This window comes from Lethenteron reissneri, unplaced genomic scaffold, assembly GCF_015708825.2.
Source record: "Lethenteron reissneri isolate LAM-NWPU_2019-01 unplaced genomic scaffold, ASM1570882v1 scaffold_1460, whole genome shotgun sequence".
Classification (NCBI taxonomy): Eukaryota; Metazoa; Chordata; class Hyperoartia; order Petromyzontiformes; family Petromyzontidae; genus Lethenteron; species Lethenteron reissneri.
In genome coordinates this window covers 32501-45847 of record NW_026891180.1, presented here as the reverse complement: position 1 = coordinate 45847, position 13347 = coordinate 32501, and the positions used below count along the sequence as shown (strand labels likewise).

Sequence of the window (13347 nt, the reverse complement as noted above, 5' to 3'; positions counted from 1 at the left end):
CCCGCGATGAGCGCAGTCGCTCGCAATGTGCTTGGTTCACCTGGGAACGTTGAATAGTGTTGGTTGTGTGAGAGATTAAAACTTGCTGCCTCCCAGTCTTGGCGTGCCCCTGATGAGAACCGACTGCATGTGCGTTGATGTGTGGTAATGGGATGTTGTGGGCGGATGTTTTTTTTATCTGTACAAGGGAGATCGTTTAAACGCAGTTTTTTGTGTACATCTGGTGCATAATGGTTGAATGATAGCTTTCAAACACTGCGCAAAATTCATGCAGAACTGCTGTGATCCGCTGTGACACGGGGGAACACCAACAGAGCTGCTGATCTTATTATCTGTGGGGCCATCTGCGAATCTTTACCTTCCAGCTAAAAGGAGCAAAATGACAGATAACCTCGCCAATAAGAGGATGAGAATACCGCGTGACTCTTCTTATCCGCGAGATATCTAAACATGATTTCCCAATTTCATTTTATACTTTTCAGAAAAACAATATATACAACACCGTGTCACCTGATGTTCAGATTTGGCCACAGCTGTTCACAAACCGCATAGCCAAAATCTTAAATGCCGTTTGTTTTGTCAATATAAATGGGAGCCGGCTGTTATGGTATAATAACGACGTGCGCCCGCTAAACTCAGGCCCTCCGATCCACCGATGGAGTGAGGAAATTTAACGAAAAAATGAAAACAGAAACTCACGCAAATTAAGAAGTTAGCTAAAGAAACAAAAAAATGTGGGTTTCTTTAAATCAAAATCTCCCCCGATTCGTGCATTTATACGTTGGCCCAATGCGAAAGCCACGATGCCACAAAAAACGCGTTTTAAGGAGATTGGACTCTCAATCAGAGGTCGCAACCGGGTACCCGATTGCCGTACCCTACCCGATACCCGGCTACCCGTACCCGGCCGGGCACGGGTAGCCGTTTGCGACCCTGGTGCGGCCGGGTACGGGTACGGGTAGACCGTGAGTCACTGGTGAGTCACCGTTTGTCACTCATTTCCCAACGACTTGTCTCTTCTCACAATTCAAGTTCCTAGAATCAACCCACCCGCGCCTGCAACGTGGCTTCATCCCAGAGGTCGCAATCGGGTACCCGTACCCTACCCGATACCCGGCCGGGTACGGGTATCGGGTAAGGAATCAAACCCCGTTTGCGACCTCTGCTCTCAGTACTCTGGGGGTTACAAACCCAGCAGAGCCGAATCCCCCGAGCTACGAGGCTGGGTGCCGACGTGCCCCCCACACCGTCGCGTGCGCCGCGTGAGCGGGGTGCCCGCGCTCCGCCGCTCGAATCTTCACAAAGAGCACAGACGGTCGCCGCGACGGTGACACTCGCTCGCGCTAAACCCAAGCCGTGCGGCCGGTGCCGCCGCCGGCGCTCTGCTCGGGGGGCTCCTGGTGGGGCCTCGGCGTCGCCCTCAGCTCCGTCTGAAGTTCCCGCAACTCGTCACGGAGCTGACGCAATTCCCGCGGCGACATCGCTGCTGCGGGAACTGCCGTGGGGGGTCCGGCTCGCCGGGATCTGCCACCCTAGAAACGAGTCGAATTTCAAGAGGAGTGTTTTCATTAACAACAATAAATATACACGCTCCATGATAGAGGATTTGTATGGGTTATATTGCGTGTATAATGTATAGTGCAGTGTATAGTGTAGTGTATAGTGTGTAGTGTATAGTGTGTAGTGTATAGTGTAGTATATAGTGTGTAGTGTATAGTGTAGTATAGTGTATAGTGTGTAGTGTATAGTGTGTAGTGTATAGTGTGTAGTGTATAGTGCATAGTGTGTAGTGTATAGTGTGTAGTGCATAGTGTGTAGTGTGTAGTGTATAGTGTGTAGTGTATAGTGTGTAGTGTATAGTGTAGTGTATAGTGTGTAGTGTATAGTGTGTAGTGTATAGTGTGTAGTGTATAGTGTGTAGTGTATAGTGTGTAGTGTATAGTGTGTAGTGTATAGTGCAGTGTATAGTGTAGTGTAGTGTGTAGTGTATAGTGTGTAGTGTAGTGTATAGTGTAGTGTATAGTGTAGTGAATAGTGTGTAGTGTAGTGTATAGTGTAGTGTATAGTGTAGTGTATAGTGTGTAGTGTATAGTGTGTAGTGTATAGTGGATAATTCGATCTAAACCCAAAAACCTTGATTATGAATAATAATAGTCAAAGCCGTAATGTATGAGGAGCGGTGTGAGCGTTCCTCGCGAAACTCACCCGGTGCCGTTCCCGTCAGAGGAGGCTCCCGCCAGCGAGTGGTAACCCGGGGGCGCCAGCGACGCTCGGCGACTGCCCCGGGCCACCGCCACCTTCACCCGGGAAGCCTGCAGCATCGTGTGGGCCGCCTGTTTGCCCTCCGCGGACCTACGTCACACACACACACACATCTATATACATTGCTGTGAACACACTACACTATACACTACACTATACACACATCTATATAGATAGCTGTGAACACACACACACATCTATATACATTGCTGTGAACACATTACACTACACTATACACTACACTATAAACTATACACAACATCTATATACATAGCGGTTGGGAAGCTGACGGAACCACTCTCATAGCTGTAAACAAATACACTACACTATACACTACACACTACACTATACACTACACTACCACATACCTGGCAACACTATACACTACACTGCTACTCACCTGGCAACACTATACAACAACAACCGCCATCCGCCATTAAGTTGCGGTCACATCACCACGATGCTTGTGCCAGGCCATGTGCACCTTGAGATCACGTGAAGTGTCGAACGCCCGCTGGCAGGAGGTCACGGAGCAGACCCAGGTGCCACGGGTCGACTGACTGAGATGACCGAGATGACTGGCTGATGCACCACCTGTGCCCCCTACTGTGCCAACTTGCTGTGCTTTAGCCACCCGGCGCTCCGCTCATTGTTATGAGCGTCGCTCCTCCGCCCTCCGTTGTTGTTGGAGGGCGACTGCCTCCAACTGCCCAGTAGCGTCCTTCACGAGCCTCCTCCACAGAGGCCGATCTTGACACCGCTGGTACCAGTCATCGGCAAGTCCACTCAGCTCCACGTCCTCCTGTACCACATCACTCCATCTCTTCTCTAGCCCATGTCGCGCCCATTTAGTCCCCTCGATCCGGCTGAACATAAGCTGTTTCGGCATGCGGTGGCTGGGCATGCGGGCTACATGACCAAGCCAATGCAGCCTTACCTGCCGGAGGAGCTCACCGATGGGACTTTGCCCAAGGATTTGTGAGCTCCTCACACAATCCAGCCTGGTTAAACCCAGGATGGATCCTAGGCATGCCAGCCTAAATGTTTCTAACTGGCAAAGATGCTCCATTAGGGGGGTCCACGTTTCGCAAGCGTAGAGAAGGGAGGGAATGACCGTGGCCGAGAAGAACTGAAGCTTCGTGCGGAGCGACAGACGAGGTAGCTTCCACACAGCGTTACGAAACTGATGAAAAGATATTGCCACTCGACTGATTCGGAGTGAGACCTCTGCTGTTAAACTGGAGCCGGTCATAAGCACACTGCCCAGGTATGGGTAACTCTACACTTTCTCCACAACTGCCCCATCACCGATTGGGAGTTGTGTGGGTGGAGTGTCTGATGGTACAAAATACCCAGGCAGGTGCTTAGTTTTGGTGGGGCTGATGGTAAGGCCCCACCTCTTAGTGGCACGCTCCAGTCTCAGCAGCAGCGTCTCTAACTCCTCTTCTGAATGAGCAGCTATTACCAAATCATCGGCATACATAACGTGGTTGACCAATAGGGAGCTATCCCTTGATCGCACCCGGGCATCGATCAGCCTCCCATTATATCTGTACCAGATGGAAATTCCCCCCGGCCATGTAGTTTTACCTGGGCCCGCTCACCATCATGAAGGTCCTTAATGATCGTGAGCAGAGGGTCAGGGACTCCGAAAGCACGAAGAACAACCCAGAGCCCAGGCCTACTGATGGTGTCATAGGCCTTGACCAGGTCAATAAATCAGAGATGTAGGTCTTGTTGGAATTCCCTACACCTCTGCTGTAGCAGACAGACAGAAAATATGGCATCTGTACAGGACCGCCCTTTCCTGAAACCGCATTGGGGCTCCGCAAGCCTCTCCTCAGCGTGCCTAGCAAAGGGATGTTGAATAATCCTTGCCAGGACCTTTTCTGGCACACTGAGGAGTGAGATGCCCCTGTAGTTGTTACTGTCTGTGCGGTCCCCCTTCTTAAAGAGGGGGACCACCAGGGCACAGACACACACACACACACAAACACAGACACACACACAGGTACACACACACACAGACACACACATGTACACATACACGTACACACAGGCACGTACACACAGACACGTACACACACAGACACGTACACACACAGACACACACACACAGACACACACACACACGTACACAAACACACACGTCCACACACAGACACACACTTACACACGTACACACAGACACACGCACAGGTACACACACGTACACACAGACACACAGGTACACACACACAGACACACAGGTACACACACACAAGTACACACACACAGACACACAAGTACACACACACTGACACACAGGTACACACAGACACACAGGTACACACAGACACACAGACACACACACACACACTGACACACAGACAGACACACAGACACACACACGTACACACAGACAGACATACACGTACACACACACGTACAGACACACACACTGACACACACACACTGACACACACACATACAGGTACACACACACGTACACACACGAACACACACAGGTAAACACACACACACACTGACACACACACAGACACACACACACACGTACACACACACACACAGACACACACGTGTACACACTGACACACATACAGACACACACACGTACACACACGTACACACAGACACACACAGACACACAGACACACACACAGACACACACACACACACAGACACACACACAGACACACACACAGACACACACACACACCCACAGACACACACACAGATACCCACAGACACACACAGACACACCCACAGAGACCCCACAGACACACACACACACACACAGACACACACACACACAGACAAACACACAGACACACACACAGACACACACACAGACACACACAGACACACACACAGACACCCACAGACACACACAGACACCCACAGACACCCACAGACACACACAGACATACACAGACACACACAGACAAACACACAGACACACACAGACACCCACAGACACACACAGACACCCAGACACCCACAGACACACACAGACACACCCACAGAGACCCACAGACACACCCACACACAGACACACACAGACACACACACACACAGACACACACACACCCAGACACACACACAGACACACAGACACCCACAGAACACACACAGACACACCCACAGAGACCCACAGACACACACACACACAGACACACACAGGACACACACACACAGACACACACACAGACACACACACACACAGAGACACACACACAGACACACACACAGACACACACACCCACAGACACACACACAGACACACAGATACCCACAGACACACACAGACACACCCACAGAGACCCACAGACACACACACACACAGACACACACAGACACACACACACACAGACAACACACAGACACACACACACACAGACACACACACAGACACACACACACACAGACACACACAGACACCCACAGACACACACAGACACCCACAGACACCCACAGACACACACAGACATACACAGACACACACAGACAAACACACAGACACACACAGACACCCACAGACACACACAGACACCCACAGACACACCACACAGACACACCCACAGAGACCCACAGACACACACACACACAGACACACACAGACACACACACACAGACACAGACACACACACACACACACACAGACACACACACAGACACACACACACACAGACACCCACAGACACACACAGACACACACAGACACCCACAGACACACACAACATACACAGACACACACAGACACACACAGACAAACACACAGACACACACAGACACCCACAGACACACACAGACACACACAGACCCATAGAGACCCATAAAGACCCACAGACACCCACAGACACACACATAAACCCATAGAGACCCATATAGACCCACAGAAACCCACAGACACCCACAGACACCCAGACCCACAGACACCCACAGAGACCCACCCACAGAGACCCACAGACACACACCCACAATGCATCTCCCCACATGCCCTCACCCCTGCTAGACTCACCAGGGTGAGTGGGTGGTGAGTTCCAGCTACAGCTGACACCGCCGCTGCCGCCAGCTGCTGCTGCTGCTGCTCAGCCAGAGCCTGGGGGAGGGAGGGGGGGGAGGAGGGGGAGGGAGGAGAGGGGAGGGAGGAGAGGGGAGTGGAGGGGAGTGGGGGAGGGAGGGGTGTGGAGGGAAGGGAGGGAGTGGAGGGAGGGGGGTGGGGGAGAGAGGGTGTGGGTGGGGGAGGGAGGTTGGTGGGGGAGGGAGGGAGGGGTGGGGGAGGGAGGGGGTGGGGAGAGGAGATGGGGTGGGGGAGGGAGGTGGGGGGGAGGGAGAGGGAGAGAGGGGGTAGGGGAGTGAGGGGGGTGGGGGAGGGAGGGGGTAGGGGAGGGAGGGGGGGGGGTGGGGAGGAGGGGGGGAGGGGGGGGGGAGGGAGGGGTGGGGAGGGAGGGGGGGGGGGAGGGAGGGGGTAGGGAGGGAGGGGGGTGGGGGAGGGAGGGGGTGGGGGAGGGAGGGGGGGGGGGAGGGAGGGGGTGATGGTCTAAGAATGTGTACACACACCACTCTCTCTCTCTGAGAATCCTATTGTTATAGTCACACTGTTATTAAAGACAATGCATTCTCTATTGTTACATTGTGATTGTTATTATCAGAGCCGTGGTGTTTGCATGTTCACCACAAAGTAGTGAGAGAGATTGTGGTGAATGCGGTAACTCACCCACAACACCTCCCACTCACTAACCACATAACGCATGACTCACTCACCACCACTAACTCACCCACACTCACCCACACTAACTCACCCACATCACCCACACTCACCCACTAACTCACCCACTAACTCACCCACTAACTCACTCACTGATCCACTCACACCCCCACCCCCCCACCACCACCCCCCACCCACTCACTAACCACACCCCCACCACTCACCCCACCCCCCACCCACTCACCCCACCCCCCACCCACTCACCCAACCCCCCCCACCCACTCACCCCACCCCACTCACCCACTCACCCCACCCACTCAACCACCCCCACCCCCCCCCCCACCCTCCCCCCCACCCCACTTACTCACCCCCAACCCCTCCCCTCCCCCACCCCACCCTCACCCCCCACCCCCCCCCCACCCTCCCCCCCCACCTTCGTCTCCTTTGCGATTCTCTCCGCCCTGAGCGCTGCCACCTGCACAGGTGACAGCGGCTTCTCGTAGCTGATATCCGCTTGCAACAACAACATCATCAACAACATCAACAACAACATCAACAACAACATCAACAACAACAACATCAACAACAAACAACAACATCATCACCACCACCACCATCACCACCACCACCACCATCACCACCATCACCATCATCACAATCACCACCCATCACCATCACCACTTCAGGAGAGTGCACACCCAGCATACTCCGCTAACCATCAACGGTGCTGCAGTGGAGAGGGTGAGATGCACCAAGTTCCTGGGTGTGCACATCTCTGAAGACCTGTCGTGGAGCCACAACACTGCATCACTGGCCAAAAAAGCCCAACAGCGCCTGTATTTTCTCCGCAAACTGAGAAGAGCAGGAGCCCCGCCCCCCATCATGCACACCTTCTACAGAGGCACTGTTGAGAGCATCTTGACGAGCTGCATCACCGTGTGGTACGGCACCTGCACAGTGTCCTGCCGCAAGACTCTGCAGCGCATAGTGAGAGCAGCTGAGAGGATCATTGGTGTCTCTCTCCCCCCTCTTCTGGACATTTATAATACCCGCATCACCAGCAAAGCAATCAAGATTGCAGGTGATCCCACCCACCCATCTCACAGCCTCTTCAGCCTGCTGCCGTCAGGGAGGAGACTGCGGAGTCTTCCAGCCAGGACCAGCAGGCTCAAAGACAGTTTCTTTCACCAGGCTGTCAGGAGACTCAACTCCCTCCCTGCTCTACCATCACTCCCCCCCTCTGCCCATCCACCCCACTTTGCCCCCTGACCCGAACCCCCAAACACATATTCACTCGTACATCCTGATCTCTGGACTGCACATTGCACTACATCGCACTATCACACTGGTTTAAATATCTTATTTCTTTAAATACTTTATTTAAATAATATTTTACATTTTAAAAATTCTTGACTGTTGTTTATTTTAAGTCTATTACATTTTTGATTATTTATCTTGTGTTGATCGCCGATTGTTTATTGTTTATTTATGTCTGTTAATTGTGATTAATTTTTTAATTGCTTGGTTGCACCGTGGGACCAAGAGAGAGGACTGTAATTTCATCTGTGTTGTATGTCATGCATGTAACACACTTGACAATAAAGTGACTTTAAGACTTGTTTAAGACACCCAGACCCATAGAGACACCTACAGAGACACCCAGACCCATAGAGACCCACAGAGACACCCACAGAGACCCACAGAGACACCCAGACCCATAGAGACCCACAGAGACACCCAGACCCATAGAGACACCCACAGAGACACCCAGACCAATAGAGACCCATAGAGACCCATAGAGACCCACAGAGACACCCAGACCCATAGAGACCCATAGAGACCCACAGAGACACCCAGACCCATAGATACCCATAGAGACCCACAGAGACACCCAGACCCAGAGAGACCCACAAAGACACCCAGACCCATAGAGACCCACAGAGTCCCACAGACCCATAGAGACCCACAGAGACACCCAGACCCATAGAGACCCATAGAGACCCATAGAGACACCCAGACCCATAGAGACCCATAGAGACACCCACAGACACCCAGACCCACAGAGACCCACAGACCCAGAGACCCATAGAGACCCATAGAGACACCCACAGACACCCAGACCCACAGAGACCCACAGACCCATGGAGACCTACAGAGACACCCACAGAGACCCACAGAGACACCCAGACCCATAGAGACCCACAGAGACACCCAGACCCATAGAGACACCCACAGAGACACCCAGACCCATAGAGACCCATAGAGACCCACAGAGACACCCAGACCCATAGATACCCATAGAGACCCACAGAGACACCCAGACCCAGAGAGACCCACAAAGACACCCAGACCCATAGAGACCCACAGAGTCCCACAGACCCATAGAGACCCACAGAGACACCCAGACCCATAGAGACCCATAGAGACCCATAGAGACACCCAGACCCATAGAGACCCATAGAGACACCCACAGACACCCAGACCCACAGAGACCCACAGACCCAGAGACCCATAGAGACCCATAGAGACACCCACAGACACCCAGACCCACAGAGACCCACAGACCCATAGAGACCTACAGAGACACCCACAGAGACCCACAGAGACACCCAGACCCATAGAGACCCACAGAGACCCATAGAGACACCCAGACCCATAGAGACCCACAGAGACACCCAGACCCATAGAGACCCATAGAGACACCCACAGACACCCAGACCCATAGACCCATAGAGACCCACAGAGACACCCAGACCCAGAGACCCATACAGACAACCAGACCCATAGAGACCCATAGAGACACCCAGACCCATAGAGACCCATAGAGACACTCACCCAGCTTAATAACCAGGCTGCAGTCTACATTATAGACTGTCAGTACACTCACCCAGCTTAATAACCAGGCTACAGTCTACATTATAGGCTGCCAGTTCACTCACCCAGCTTAATAACCAGGCTACAGTCTACATTATAGACTGTCAGTACACTCACCCAGCTTAATAACCAGGCTGCAGTCTACATTATAGACTGCCAGTACACTCACCCAGCTTAATAACCAGGCTACAGTCTACATTATAGACTGCCAGTACACTCACCCAGCTTAATAACCAGGCTACAGTCTACATTATAGACTGTCAGTACACTCACCCAAATTAATAACCAGGCTACAGTCTACACTGTAGACTGTCAGTACACTTACCAAATTTTATAACCAGGCTACAGTCTACGTCAGTGTTTAAAAAAATATTCACTTTATTTTCATAAAATGTTCTATCTACGTGACTTTACCTAAAGACCCATAGAATATGAATTCCTGCAGTCACGACAACTTTAAGTCAAGATCTACGCATGGTGTGTTTGGTGTGAGCGGAGTTTATCATTAGTGTTGAGTGGGTTTCAGAGCTATGTAGGTATGATTTCAATGTTTAAATATAAACATGTTTAAATGTAAAAAATCAAGTTGTCACATACTGTGACAATTTGCTCACAGATTTGGGTTTATTAGCAAAACGTCACTCTGGGGTGGGAGTTTTTGTTGCCAACCGATGATTCTGGGTGTTGATCTCCAGCAAAACGTCGCGTAAAATTGTCTAAAAAATATTGCTTTTTTACACTTCGGTTTTGCCAATAAACTAATTACAGATCCCAGTGGCTTCATTTTAAATCTAGTGATGCCCCTCCTCCAACCTCCACCCCTGGTTAGAAAATGAACCCGGTACACCAAACCCTTTCCCATCGCGATGACGTATATCATCAGTTTATTGTGAAAAAGGCCATGGGGGGGAGGGCACGTGGCAGCCTCCACAGGGGCTACTCACCCTAACAGCACTCGCCGCAAATGAGTACCTGGTGTGGTGCGTAGTCAACGTGTGTGTGTGTATAGATCTTCTTGGTTTTTCGGTAAAGTCACGTAGAAGGTAAGTAATAAAATAATAAAAATAAAACATAATAAAATAATTCTCGCGACGTTTCGGCAACAACGCAAGCAGCCGTCTTCAGGTGAAGAATGAGACACTGCCAAGCTTGGAGCTTATATATAAGCTGGGTTGGAGGTGGAAGAAGAGCGCCTTGACAAAAGAATGTGCATATCAAGAGGAATTTAGCATATTCATGGGAATGCGTAGGAGGTGGGCGGGGGGGTTTCAAAGTCATATTATGCCCGTGCATTATGCAGGATCAGCAGCACCAAGGGAGGGTGCAGGGAGTAGCATTAACAAAGGGAGGGAATGTTAATAGTATGTAGAAGCAATGAAACATGTGAATGGGAGAGCGGTGGCAGGAGAGCGTGTGACATTAAACATCGCCAGCCACGGTCGGCAAATACAACGACAAGAGCGCCGCCATCGTGAGCCCCGAACCTCGATCTTCTTGGCCATCTTGTTCAACTCCTCGTACTCCGCGTCAGGGAAGTCGTAGATCTTGATTTTGTTTTCCGCGATTTCCTTCCTGATCTGGACGACGACACGGCATGACACACGGCAGAGGCCCATAAACTACTCACACAACAGAGACCCATAGACTCACCACAAAGACCCATAGACTCACACAGAGACCCATAGACTCACACAGAGACCCTTAAACTCACACAGAGACCCATAGACTCATCACACAACAGAGACCCATAGACTCCTCACACAGCATAAACCCATAGACTCATCACACAGCAGAGACCCACAGACTCATCACACAGCAGAGACCCACAGACTCATCACACAGCAGAGACCCATAGACTCATCACACAGCAGAGACCCATAGACTCATCACACAGCAGAGACCCACAGACTCATCACACAGCAGAGACCCACATACTCATCACACAGCAGAGACCCACAGACTCATCACACAGCAGAGACCCATAGACTCATCACACAGCAGAGACCCATAGACTCATCACACAGCAAAGACCCATAGACTCATCACACAGCAGAGACCCATAGACTCATCACACAGCAAAGACCCATAGACTCATCACACAACAGAGACCCATAGACTCATCACACAGCAGAGACCCATAGACTAATCACACACAGAGACCCACAGACTCATCACACAGCAGAGACCCACAGACTCATCACACAGCGGAGACCCACAGACTCATCACACAGCAGAGACCCATAGACTCATCACACAGCAGAGACCCACAGACTCATCACACAGCAGAGACCCACAGACTCATCACACAGCAGAGACCCATAGACTCATCACACAGCAGAGACCCATAGACTCATCACACAGCAAAGACCCATAGACTCATCACACAGCAGAGACCCATAGACTCATCACACAACAGAGACCCATAGACTCATCACACACAGAGACCCACAGACTCATCACACAGCAGAGACCCATAGACTCATCTCGCAGCAGAGATCCACAGACGCATCACACAGCAGAGACCCACAGACTCATCACACACAGAGACCCACAGACTCATCACACAGCAGAGACCCACAGACTCATCACACAGCAGAGACCCACAGACTCATCACACAGCAGAGACCCACAGACTCATCACACAACAGAGACCCATAGACTCATCACACACAGAGACCCATAGACTCATCACACAGCAGAGACCCATAGACTCATCACACAACAGAGACCCATAGACTCATCACACAACAGAGAGCCATAGACTCATCACACAGCAGAGACCCATAGACTCATCACACAACAGAGACCCACAGACTCATCACACAACAGAGACCCATAGACTCATCACACAACAGAGAGCCATAGACTCATCACACAGCAGAGACCCATAGACTCATCACACAGCAGAGACCCATAGACTCATCACACAACAGAGACCCACAGACTCATCACACAACAGAGACCCAAGACTCATCACACAACAGAGACCCACAGACTCATCACACAGCAGAGAGCCATAGACTCATCACACAGCAGAGACCCATAGACTCATCACACAACAGAGACCCATAGACTCATCACACAACAGAGACCCATAGACTCATCACACAACAGAGACCCATAGACTCATCACACAACAGAGACCCATAGACTCATCACACACAGAGACCCATAGACTCATCACACAGCAGAGACCCATAGACTCATCACACAACAGAGACCCATAGACTCATCACACAACAGAGAGCCATAGACTCATCACACAGCAGAGACCCATAGACTCATCACACAACAGAGACCCACAGACTCATCACACAACAGAGACCCATAGACTCATCACACAACAGAGAGCCATAGACTCATCACACAGCAGAGACCCATAGACTCATCACACAGCAGAGACCCATAGACTCATCACACAACAGAGACCCACAGACTCATCACACAACAGAGACCCATAGACTCATCACACAACAGAGACCCACAGACTCATCACACAG

General features: G+C 51.3%; 1 long non-coding RNA gene across 1 annotated transcript; it reads right to left on the bottom strand.

Moving 5' to 3' along the window:
- Positions 1 to 251: 251 nt before the first annotated feature.
- Positions 252 to 7482, bottom strand: LOC133362388 (uncharacterized). Its single transcript, XR_009757493.1, has 4 exons — positions 7407 to 7482; positions 6284 to 6364; positions 2206 to 2352; positions 252 to 1532 (listed from the first exon to the last, which is right to left on the bottom strand). It is a non-coding gene; the product is annotated as an uncharacterized LOC133362388 (long non-coding RNA).
- Between the last annotated feature and the right edge of the window lie 5865 nt (positions 7483 to 13347).